A 13,509-nucleotide genomic window follows, 5' to 3' on the forward strand; every position below is an offset into this window, starting at 1 on the left:
CATAAACCATCCTCATACAAGCTAGAGCTCACTAATCCTCTCCCCTAGGGGAAGATCCAAGTTTCTGTCAGCCACCTAGATCCACAAATGCATACTGTTTACTCTTCCTAAGTCACTCTCAATTCCATCCTGATATTTTGTAACATGTAGACTAAACTACAGACTTCATTACCATCAGCTCACCTTTCATAACACAGCAGAGCAAAAGCAGGAAAGTAAACTGAATTTTAAATATAAATATTACCTAAAGGGGTCAGGGAGAAACTATGCATACCTAACTATAGCCCTCATTTCTGCGGCTGATGGTGAAGCTGCAGTTGTATTTTTTTTTCTAATTATGATGTAAATTAACTTGGAGCATACACGTCTGTGAATTTGAGCATGGGTATACCCATAGCCATCACAACGTTAGAATACAAAATAGTTCCATCACCTTCAACATCTCCCTCATGCAATCCATTTACCTACTCTCTCCCCACCCCTAACAACCACTGATCAGTTCTCTGTGCACCATACAAAAGACTAGCATCCCTGGTCCTTGAAGCCCTGTGGCCAAAGACTGGTTCATGAGATGCTTCTGCCTAGAATGTTTTGACCTATGGCAAGCAGAAGGCAAGCGGGGGATACAGTACAATCTGCAGCAGATGCTCCGTGTCCACCACATCAGCCTTGTGGGTCTGAGGTAGGATGGGAGCGCTTTAAATGCCAAGACTTTACACTCCCTTTTTCGGCAGAGCTTCTTAGTAGTGCTGTGAGCCAAGCGGTTCAAGGAAGACTTTATTTATTTTACTATTATCAGCTAGAATCTGTTTCTTTGGCATTACAGTAAGATTGATACCTGTAATACTAGGGGCTTGGTACCACTGGATCCTTCAAGGCAAGGCAAATTACTGCAGGAGCTACATTGCTAGGCATATAATCACCAGAAGCAGCGCATTTTATCTTTCATCTCACATTATGCTGCAGTCTCCCTTTCTTTCATCCGAACCACATCCAAGAGACATCAAGCAATACATTTCCTAGCTCTTAATTCCACTCGTCTCCCTTTGCAGGTAATGTCTTTTCTTTATGGCTGCTTTTAAGATCTTGATCTTTGCAACGTTCTGCAGTTCCTCCTGATTAATGTAGCTTTTTAAAAAGTCCTGTTTGGGATCAGTGATTAAATTTTGATCATCGACCATCATTCTCCGAGGCCTGTCTGCATTCCCTACCTGCCAAACAGGCAAGTTAATTGAAGAAATGATCAAAAGCACCCCCACCTCCCATGCACACACACGTTCGTCAACTCGTGGGTGCATATTCATCTCTGGGATGTCTCCGGGGATAGAGTACTGACAAATCCAGTGGATTCTACTCGGCCCTTCCTACCATAGGCAGCCCTTGCTACACTGGTCAGGAAGCAAATGAGGTGTATCTGTCAGTTGCTGATTATGGCTATGAATGCATATGAAGTCCTGAACGAAGAAATGGCCATGTAATGTATTTGAAACTCCACTTGACCGATTGTGGATGGATTCAAGATAAATCTGTGTCAGTGTCTCTTGCCTCCATATAAGCCCGAACCATGACTAGTGGGTGACCATTATGTTCCCCTCCACCCCCACACCCCCCAGGGATGAGTGTAAAGTCAGTGTTCAATTATCTTGGAAAACTCTGAGCATTTCCATTTTCGCGGTGTAGTTACCCTGGTAAATGGCTATGGGCCTCTCTGGCAGAAGGAAACAAGAAAGCTAGAAAAGGTTTACAGCACATGCTTATGGTATTGCAAAGTCCTTCTTCGAGAGTACCTGGCTTTCCCTTCAAGGGCCTCTGGGTGGGTGAACTGACTCCAAGTCTGAAAACTGGTGAGAGCCCACCATTCTCCATCGTGATGACTCAAATTAGGTCTCTGTTTTCCAGAAATTTTTTTTGCTACAAAAACATTTCTGCTACAAAATATTTTTGCTACAAAAAATATTTTTGCTACAAAAAACAACTAGGAGGGGCCGGCACTGTGGCATAGTTGGTAAAGCTGCTACCTGCAGTGCCAACATCCCATACGGGCATCGGTTGAGTCCCGGATGCTCCACTTCTGATACAGCTACCTGCTAATGCACCTGGGAAAGCAGTGGATAATGACCCAAGTGGGGCCCAAGTAGGGGCCCCCGCACCCAGGTGGGAGACCCGAATGAAGCTCCTGGCTCCTAGCTTCAGCCTGGCCCAGCCCTGGCTGTTGTAGCCATTTGTGGAGTGAACCAGCAGATGGAAGATCTCTCTGCCTCTGCCTCTCCTCCTCTGTAACTCTGATTTTCAAATAAATAATGCATCTTTTTTAAAAAATCAAGTAGGAATTAGTAGGCTGTTCATTTATCTTGACATAAGGAAGCTAAAAAACAGTTGGCCAATACCAAAAGCTTCTTTGTAAGCTGAAGCATTGAGATTACTTCTATGGCCATGCTTCTATCATGCTAACCATTGCTTATGCCAACTCTGGTCATTTTGTGCTGCCACTTCTTGCTCTCTGCCATTCTGGGTTCTCATTATTCTCATTAAAGTTAGCCAGTCCCTATCATGACAACATCTCTTACCATAAACCTTGGCCCATAGAAGACAACCACTGTAGCTTGTTTCAAGGGTATTACTACTCAAGAATGTAATTATTACCATTCCATGATGTGATTTGCAGGGATTAAGGAGGAGAGATCCCCTGGGCCCTTTTGAGGAACACAAGTAGCATATTGATGAGTGGATCATATATCATAGCTGTTCTTCAGTGTTCATGTCTCCTTAATTCTTTGGCGTGTTTCCTATACATCAAACCCAAGAATTTCTGGACTACCAATTTAATTTAATATAGGCTAACTTTGAGCCTTAGCTTCAGTCAACCAACTGAGCAAATAGGACAACTTCCAATTAGGCAAGCTAGGAAATGAATCTAGAATCTCTAGTAAGTACGCAGATGTTGATGTATTTGGCCTGATCTAAAAGTACATTCTATCTTCCATGGCATAGCATTCTCAGAATACATTGCCACACATGTTCTACAGATTTCTGCTATTATGAAGTAGAAAAACTTTACAATTCTTTCTTTCTTCCAGGTTAGACTTCCCATTTGGATCCTTGCAGGACACTCTGGTCTGACTGTAATTGTAGGTCTGTAAGCAATGAGAGGTCATAGTTGTGGTGCATGAGAGTTGGCATCCCCATGAAAATAGTTTCAGGGTCTTCAAGCAAAACAGAACCAACCTCATCAAACGGGCTGATACTGCTGGCAAGGAAGACTGCTTGATGAAGTTCTTAATGTCACCTGCATCTACCCACGTGTCCCCATTTCTACTCCTGAGGTCCCACTGTATCCCAATTAATATCCTCACTCTCACAAAAGTGATCTGAGAAGCAGGTGACACGGCAATGTATATTCCAATTTAGCAACCCGTAGGATCAGACTGTGTGGCTAGTTTTCAGCTATGTCAGCTCCATTTCCACAAGAGACCGGAACATAGAAACTCACAGTCCTCTGTTCCTTGAGCCGATTCAGATGCTGAGGTTGCTATTTTCGTTCGTTAGAGCATAGCTAGAAGAAGTCAGACTACTTTGCAGTCCCTGGGTTCATCATTAACGCCAAAATAATCTGTAGTGGCAGCTACCTGGCGCATCTAGCTTTGTCTTCAATAGGCACTTCATTGTAAATGCCCGCTGATGAGGATTTAACGGATTGATTTTCCATTGTGCTAAGTACCTCCGTGATCACATGTTCTAATGCCAACAGAATTATCTCAAGCTCAACCAGATTAGCTACGCAATGCCATTACTAGCACCTGCCAACACCCATGGTGCTCTGTCCTGTGTAGGTCAGGGTTCAGTTTCAGAGAACAGAAACCGCTCCAGCTAGTCTAAGGAGGAAGCAGTTTGTTGAGGGAAATCACCTTGTGTACAGGTTCATTTAGAAGAGCTAAAAAACAGATGTTCAATCGGGCCCTGCCAGAGCCCCATCCGAAAACCAGGCGGTCAAATGTGTGGCTCCAGAGTCACGTTGCTATCACCACAGTCAGGAAGCCACAATGACTACTGTCACTTCCAGGGCCGTGCTACACATAGCACAACCTGCACCAGCGAGATGAGTGCTGCCTGCCCTGCCTCTTGACGCCCATGCAGTTCCTGGCTGGAGCCTGCTGCCTCTACTCTCCCTGGTGAGAATAACCAAACCCCTTCACCACCCTGCTTGTCAGCAGAGGCGGCAAAAGCCAGCATTGCACCTTCCAAGTTTCATGCCAGTGGATTGTGGTTGGGTGGACCCGAATCATATTCCAAACCCCAGCTGGAGAGGAGTCTGGGAAAGGGTGTGTGTGTGTGTGTGTGTGTGTACTTTCTACCATCTGCAGTAAAAGAGGACATACTAGGATGAGGGTGGAATGGAGTTAAACACTCAGTCACAATATCTACCACAGCCTTTAGCAAAAACTTAGAGTATTTGGCCTTGAATCTCAAGTTCAGGATCAAAGGAAGCTCAGAGCTCTTTCTGTGATTCTGTTCCTATTTTCCAGTGCTTGTCTGCCATTGTGTGCCATGAACCGTATGCTTCTAAGCACGCAGGCTTTCTGAGACCTCTAAGAAGAGCCTGGGCACAAACTCTACTCCCTCACTGCGTTCTAAAAGAAATCGAAACACGCCGAGGGCATGGGGATGCCTTTGATTCTTTTCCTCGAGGCTTGTGAGGTTACAGCAGAGGAAGATCATATACAGGAGCACATGGTTATGGCCCAACTCTCTCACTGAGCCCCAGCCTTCTTCCTCACTTCTTTTGAAACTGATCCACACAAGTCCAAGTCCTGCATAAAGTGGTGCGCTCTGTGCTCCATGAACGCTTTGAGAAATGCAGTACACTTCCTCCCACTCTGGGCTACTTCTCTTGAGTGGAGAAGCCCACTAACCCTGTATACACTTTTTTCCCCCTAGCCTTCTCTGAAATTCCAGTGAATATACTTACTATTTTTCCTTTCATTTCACTATTTGAACGTATTTCTGATTTTATCTCTGATTTTCTTAATTTGTTAATGTATTTTTTAAAAAATCAATCACTGGCTGGCGCTGTGGCTCAACAGGCTAATCCTCCGCCTTGCGGCGCCAGCACACTGGGTTCTAGTCCCGGTCGGGGCGCCGGATTCTGTCCCGGTTGCCCCTCTTCCAGGCCAGCTCTCTGCTGTGGCCTGGGAGTGCAGTGAAGGATGGCCCAAGTGCTTGGGCCCTGCACCCCATGGGAGACCAGGAGAAGCACCTGGCTCCTGCCTTCGGATCAGCGCGGTGCACCGGCCACAGCGCGCCAGCCGCGGTGGCCATTGGAGGGTGAACCAACGGCAAAGGAAGACCTTTCTCTCTGTCTCTCTCACTGTCCACTCTACCTGTCAAAAAAAAAATCACAAAAAATCAATCACTTGTTTTCTTTTTTTAGATTTATTTGTTTGAGAGGTAGAGTTACAGAGAGAGAGAGAGAGTTCTTCCATCTGCTGTTTTACTCCCAGATTGGCCTCAACGGCCAGGGCTGGGACAGAAGCCAAGATCCAGGAGCTTCTTCCAGGTCTCCCATGCAGGTGCAGGTGCCCAAGGACTTGGGCCATCTTCTACTGCTTTCCCAGGACACAGCAGAGAGATGGATTGGAAGTGGAGCAGCCGGGACTAGAACCAGCGCCCATATGGGATGCCAGCAGCACAAGCAGAGGCTTAGCCTACTGTGCCACATCGCTGGCCCCTGATGTTGTATTTTATGAAGAATTTACAAAAGGAGTAAACAAAGGCAAAAGGGGATGGGCGTTGTGGTGCAGCAAATTAAACTGCTGTTTGGGAGAGAAACATCCCATATCTTAAAAAAAGGAGAGAAAGAAAAGGAGAAGGAAATAAAGACCATTCTCTTCAATAGCTTCCTTAAAGAACTGTCCTTCTATGAGGCTTTCGATTAAATTTAATACACCTCTGGGAAATTCAGTATTTTTAACCTCTACATTGTATACTGTTAATCAATTTTTAAAAAATATCATGTAGGATCTCTGTCCTTAATGTGCTGTACATTGTGATTTAATGCTATAACTAGTACTCCAACAGTATTTTTCACTTTGTGTTACTATTGGGGGGCAAACTGTTGAAATCTTTACTTAATATATACTAAACTGATCTTCTGTATATAAAGAGAATTGAAAATGAATCTTGGCCGGCACCACGGCTCACTAGGCTAATCCTCCGCCTAGCAGCGCTGGCACACCGGGTTCTAGTCCCGGTCGGGGCACCGGATTCTGTCCCGGTTGCCCCTCTTCCAGGCCAGCTCTCTGCTGTGGTCTGGGAGTGCAGTGGAGGATGGCCCAAGTGCTTGGGCCCTGCACCCGCATGGGAGACCAGGAGAAGCACCTGGCTCCTGCCATCGGATCAGCGCGGTGCACTGGCCGCAGCGTGCCAACTGTGGCGACCATTGGAGGGTGAACCAACGGCAAAGGAAGACCTTTCTCTCTGTCTCTCTCTCTCACTGTCCACTCTGCCTGTCAAAAAGAAAATAATAATAATAAAAAAAAGAAAATGAATCTTGATGTGAATGGAAGGGGAGAGGGAGCAGGAAAGGGGAGGGTTGCGGGTGGGAGGGAAGTTTGGAGGAGGGGGAAGCCATTGTAATCCATAAGCTATACTTTGGAAATATATATTCATTAAATAAAAGTTTAAAAAAAAAGACCATTCTCTTTATACATGATTATGAAACATCTTGCTCATCCTCATCTCAAGGAACTGACTTTTTTCGTGTCCTATCATTTCAGTCGCCTATTAGAAACTACCTGTTTTCTAGTTACTGACCAGTGGTATCCCCTCACATGACTACAATTTGGAAGTGGAGATTGCTATGGCTCCAATCTTCCTATAGTAATTCTCAGATGCTCAGGGTTAAGTGTTCCTCTCGTAAGCCAAGACCTCACTAACATATTGAAAGTCATTAAATTCTAACTACAGACTTTTTCTGATCAGCAGTTTTTAAAGAAATAAAGGAGGGCCCGCACTGTGGCACAGTGGGTTAAAGCCCCAGCCTGCAGCACCGGCATCCCATATGAGCACTGGTTTGAGTCCCAGCTGCTCCACTTCCAATCTAGCTCCCTGCTAATGCACCTGGGAAAGCAGTAGAAGATGGCCCAAGTCCTTGGACCCCTCACCCGTTTGGGAGACCCAGCGGAAGCTCCTGGCTCCTGGCTTTGGATCAGCACAGCTCCAGCCATTGTGACCATCTGGAGAGTGAACCAGTGGATGGAAGACCTCTCTCCCCCTGTAACTCTACTCTCAAATAAATAAATAATTTTAAAAAAATTAAAGAAATTTTAAAAAAGAAACATGGGAAACTATAGGAGGACTGAAACTGACATCTATGAATTTTCTATTTATTTTCCCTTCAAAGTTCTCCACACTTTTTCATTGCCCTTTTTGCAATTTTTATAGAAAATAACACTTTTTTAAAAAGTCTGTTTTTAATTAACAGATAATAACTGTGTGTTTATGGGGTACAATGTGATGTTTTTATATATGGAATGATTAAACTAATGAACATCCATCACTTCATGTGCTTGTTTTTGTGGTGAGAACATGTAAAATATACTCAGCAATTTTGAAATATGCAATATATTTACAGTCACCCCGCTGCACAGTAGATCTCAAACACTTCTTCCTCCTTTCTGATGGAAACTTTGGGCCCTTTGAACAGCACCCGCCCTTTCTGTATTCCTTCCTCCTCCAACCCCTAGGAAGCACCGTTCTGTTTTCTACTTCTGTGAATTCAGCTTTCTTAGATTTCACATGTAAGTGAGATCATGCCGTACTCATACTTGTCTTTTTATGTCTCTCTCATTTCACTTGGCCTTCTAGGTTCATCCATCTTATCACAAATGACACAATTGCCCTCTTTTTACAGGTTCTCTGTATCCAAATATTCCGATTCTACAAATTCAACCAACCATGGGTCAAAATATTCAAAGCAATAATAATTTAATATTCTGTATATAAAGATAATTGGAAATGAAAAAAAAAACCTGGTGTTAAATTGGAAATGACATAGAAAATTAATTAATTTTTAAAAAAATATTATGTAGGATCTCTGTCTTTAATGTGCTGTACACTCTTATTTAATGCTATAACTAGTACTCCAACAGTATTTTTTTTCACTTTGTGTTGCTATATGGGGGCAAACTGTTGAAATCGTTACCTAATATATACTAAACTGATCTTTTGTATATAAAGAGAATTGAAAATGAATCATGATGTGATTGGAAGGGGAGAGGGAGCGGGAAAGGGGAGGGTTGTGGGTGGGAGGGAAGTAAATGAAAAAAAATTATAAAAAATTTAAAAATTATAAAATTTAAAATTATAAAAAATAATAAAAATTAAAATTACAACTATGTACACAGTATTTATTTTGTATTAATTTTTATAAGTAATCTAGGGATCATTTAAAATAAACAGAAGGAAATATGTAGATTATATGCAAATAGTATGCCATTTTACTTGAGGGACTTGAGCATGTATAGATTTTGGGAAGGGGTCCTGGAACTAATCCCCCATGGGTATTGAGGAACAAATGTATACCACAGTTTCTTTATACATTCATTCATTGATGGGCACTTAAGTTGCCTCTATATATTGGCTGTGAAATAATGTGAGTAGCTTTGTGAATAAACTTGGGAGTATGGATACCTCCTTAACATGCTGATTTTCATTCCTTTGGACATATATCCAGGAGAGAGGATTGTTGGGTAATATGGTGATTCAGTGTTTTAAAGGACCTCATCTCTATTTTCCACAATGGCTGTACTACCAGTGTTTCTTGGTTCCTTTTTATCCATGTCTTCCCCAACAGTTGTTATCTTTTTTTGTTTTTGTTTTTGTTGTTTTTTGATAACCATTCTACCATTATACCTCACAAGGTGGTATCTCATTGTGTGTGTGTGTTTTTTTTTTTGTATTTTCCTATGGTTAGTGAAGTTGAGCATTTTTTTCGTATATAAGCTGGTCATTTGTATATTATTGTGTATTATTTGAAAGTCAGAGTTACAGAGAGGCAGAGGCAGAGAGAGAGAGAGAAAGAGGTCTTCCATCCACTGGTTCACTCCCCAAATGGCTGCAATGGCTGGAGCTGTGCTGATGTGAAGCCAGGAGTCAGGAGCTTCCTCCAGGTCTCCCACATGGGTGCAGGGGCTCAAGCACTTGGGCCATCTTCCGGTGCTTTCCCAGGCCATAGCAGAGAGCTGGATTAGAAGAGGAGCAGCTGGGACTCGAACTGGTGCCCATATGGGATGCCGGCACTGCATGGGGGAGGCTTCCCACTACCCCACAGTGCCAGCCCCTGTATATCTTTTTTAAGAAATGCCTCTTCATCAGAGGATCGACGCTGTGGCACAGCGGGTTAAAGCCCTGGCCTGAGGCGCCAGCATCTCATACGGGCACCGGTTCTAGTCCCGGCTGCTCCTCTTCCAATCCAGCTCTGCTATGGCCTGGGATAGCAATGGAAGATGGCCCAAGTCCTTGGGCCCCTGCACCCATGTGGGAGACCCGGAAGAAGCTCCTGACTCCTGGCTCCTGGCTCTGGCTTCGGATCGGCGCAGCTCTGGCCATTGTGGCCATCTGGGAAGTGAACCAGCAGATGGAAGACCTCTCTCTCTCTGTCTCTACCTCTCTCTGTAACTCTGTCTTTCAAATAAATAAAATAAATCTTAAAAAAAAAAAAGAAATGCCTCTTCATGTTCTTTGCCTATTGGTATAGTCTGAATATTTCTGCCCCCTCCCCCAAAAATCATATATTGTAACTTAATTCCCAATATGATAGTCTTAAGAGGTGGAGTTATTAGGAGGTAATTAGGTCATGAGGGCCGACCCTCATGAATGGGATCCACATAGAGCTCTGAGGGATCTTGTTTACCCCTTCTGCCAAGTGAGGACTCAGTAGAGAACAAGTATTCACCAGACACTGGACCTGATGATGCCTTGGTCTTGGACGTCCCAGCTTCCAGAACTGTGAGACATTTCTGTTAATTATGAACTATCGAGTCTAAAGTGTTCTGTTATAGCATCCCAATGGACTAATGCACTCATTTTTAAAAATTAGGTGTTTTTTTTTTTTGCTATTGAGTTTTTAAAATTTCTCATCTGTTGGACATCAGATGAATGGTTGGTAAATATTTTTCCCAATCCATGAGTTATTTCCTTGACTGTGCAGAAACCTTGAGTTTGGTGCAATCCCATTTGTCTATTTTTCACTTTGGTTACTTATGCTTCAGAAATCATTTATCCAATAAAGCATTTATCCAATAAATCATTGCACAGACCAGTATCATGGAGCTTGTGCCTATGTTTTCTTCTAACAGTTTTACAGTTTCAGGTCTTCCATTTATTTAAACCTTTAATCCACTTTGAATGGATTTTTATGTGATGTGAGATAAGGATCAAATTTCATTGTTTTGCATGTGGATATCCAGTTTTTCTAATATCATTTATTGAAGAGATTGCTCTTTTCCCACTTAGCGTGCTTGGCAACTTTGTCAAAAATCATAGGCCGTAAATGCATGGGTTTGTTTCTGTAAATAACGCTTCTTAAAAGTTTCTTTGTGGGAAGGGATGCCACAACTTCCCTTGGTGTATTTTTGAGTGAGGAATAGTCCTTTCTGTGCAGAATTTGTGTACTTTCTAGTTCTACTTTTGAGTGCCAGCCCTTGTTCTTATATACGTAGACAGAAAGTACAGTATGGCTCAGCATTTTATTTTTCTTCAAATTTGCTACACTTCAAAAATAATATGACAGGAGACAGCGCCTGGCTGTTCTGCCTGCTTGCTGCTCCCTTGCAGCCTACGGCAGCAGTGGTCCACATCTGGCCGTCCTGCCTGCCCACTGTCCCTTGTAGTATGTCTAGTAAACCTAGCTCTGCTCACTCTGATAATAAGTAAAAATAAAATAGCCAAGACAGATATTTGTAAAAAGACAAGGTTGTGATGATGAAAACTAGATCAGTGGCTACCAGAGAGTTTCAGGCAGGGGAGGGTGTGTGACAGTATGGACCAGCACAAGGGAAATTTGTAGCATGATGGAATTCTGCTGCACCCTGACTGTAGTGGTGGTTAAATGAATCAAGTCAAAGGTTACAGAACTGTACACTAAATGAAAATATTAATTTTATAGTATGATAATTGAAAAGAAAAAATTTTAAAAGAAAAAAAGAATTTTGGAGTATAGGAGAGATACATAAGGTATACTTTTTAATAAAAATATTTATTTATTTATTTGAAAGAGTTACACAGAGAGAGAGGGAGAGGCAGAGAGACAGAGAGAGAGATACTCCATCCACTGCTTTACTCCCCAAATGCTGGCAACAGCCAGGGCTGGGCCAGGACAAAGCCAAGAGCCAGGAGCTTCAGCCAGATCTCCCACATGGGTAGCAGGGGCCCAAACACAACACGAACCAGTGCCCATGTGGGATGCTGGCATCACAGGCGGCAGCCTGAACCATTGTGCCACAACACCAGCCCCAGATACACATCTCAGTGATTTACCCTCAGGAAAGCAACTGGAGAGCTGGGGAACTATAGTTGGACAAATACACTGTTACTTCTCACCTACATATACCGTTACTTCTCATCTTGTGCATGTTTTGAAATGTTTTAGTAAATTACTGTACTACATAAAGCATAGGTGCACATTTAGGTGCATTCTCACTAAGTGGACGCACCCACACAACCACCACCCAGGACATGATTTGGAATTTTGCTAGCACCCCTGGAGCCTCATTCTTACCCCTTGCAGATCTTTATCCCTTTCCCTCCTCCCCAGAGATAACTGTAACCCTGATCTCTAAGACCACAAATTAGTTTTGCCTATTTTTTTAGATTTATTTTATTTGTTTGAAAGACAGAGTTACAGAGAGAGCCAGAGACAGAGAGAGAGGTCTTCCATCCGCTGGTTCATTCCCCAGATGGCCACAATGGTCGGAGCTGCGCCGATCCAAAGCCAGGAGCCAGGAGCTTCTTTCAGGTCTCTCAAGTGGGTGCAGGGGCCCAAGCACTTGGGCCATCTTCTACTGCTTTCCCAGGCCGTAGCAGAGAGCTGGACAGGAAGAGGAGCAGCCAGGACTAGAACCAGCATACATATGGGATGCTGGTCCTTCAGGCCAGGGCTTTAACCTGCTGCACCACAGTACCAGCCCCTAGTTTTGCCCATTTTTAAAGTTGTTATAAATGGGAGCCGGTGCTGTGGCATGGTGGGCAAGGCCTCAGTCTGTGGTGCTGGCATACTGGCGCTGTGGCATAGCAAGTGAAACTGCTTCCTGTTGTGCCGACATCCCATATGGGGGCCAATTTGAATCCTGGCTGCTCCACTTCCCACCCCCCTCCCTGCTATGGCCTGGGAAAGCAGTGGAAAATGGCCCAAGTGCTTGGGCTCCTACAGCCATGGACCCAGAAGAAGCTCCTGGCTTCGGATTGGTTCAGCTCTGGCCATTTTGACCATCTGGAGAGTGAACCAGTGGATGGAAGACACATGCTCTCTCTCTCTCTCTCTAACTCTGCCTTTCAAATAAATAATTTTTTTAAGAGTTCTGGTAGTTCTATATCCTTATCAGCAGTCAGAATTGTCTGTATTTTTTTCATCTTAGCCATTGTGGCAGGTATGTAATAGTATCTCATTGCAGTTATAATTTGCATGCCTCATTATTTTTAAAAATAATCTCAATTGGGATATAATTTACATGTAACTAATGTATCATTTAAAGTGTGCCTTTTAATGAGTTTGACAAATTTATATACCATAACCAACCATACCACAATCCAAATACAAGGAAATACTTGAAACTTAAAAAAAATCAATCTGAACACAGAATAGTAATTACTAGAGGCTGGAAGGGGTAAGGGCATAGAAAGAAGTAGGGCAGCAGGTATCAAATCAGAGTTAGATAGAAGGAATGAGTTCCTAGTGTTACACAGTATAGAGGAATGGCTAGAGTTCATGATAGTCTATAACATATTTTTAAAAGATTTATTTATTTATTTGAAAGGCAGAGTTACAGAGAGGTATAAGCATAGAGGCGGGGGAGGGGGTCTTCCATCCCCTGGTTCACTCCCCAATTGGCTGCAATGGCCAGAGCCAGGAGCCAGGAGCTTCTTCCGGGTCTCCCACATGGGTGCAGGGGCCCAAGAACTTCGTCCATCTTCCAATGCTTTCCCAGGCCATAGCAGGGAGTTGGGTTGGAAGTGGAGCAGCCAGAATTCAAACCGGCGCCCATATGGGATGTCAGCACTGTAGGAAATAGTTTCACTCATTATGCCACAGCGCCAGCCCCATTTATAACATATTTTATGAGCAAATAGGAGAAACAAGCTCCAAGGCTCTGATTATAAAGTGATGACAAAGAGGGGGATATGTTAATTACTTTGATTTTATCAGTATACACTGTATACATGTACTGAAATGTCACACTGTAGCCTATAAATATGTACAATTCACTTAAAAATATTTATTTATTTGAAAGGCAG

This window comes from Lepus europaeus, chromosome X (assembly GCF_033115175.1).
Source record: "Lepus europaeus isolate LE1 chromosome X, mLepTim1.pri, whole genome shotgun sequence".
NCBI lineage: Eukaryota > Metazoa > Chordata > Mammalia > Lagomorpha > Leporidae > Lepus > Lepus europaeus.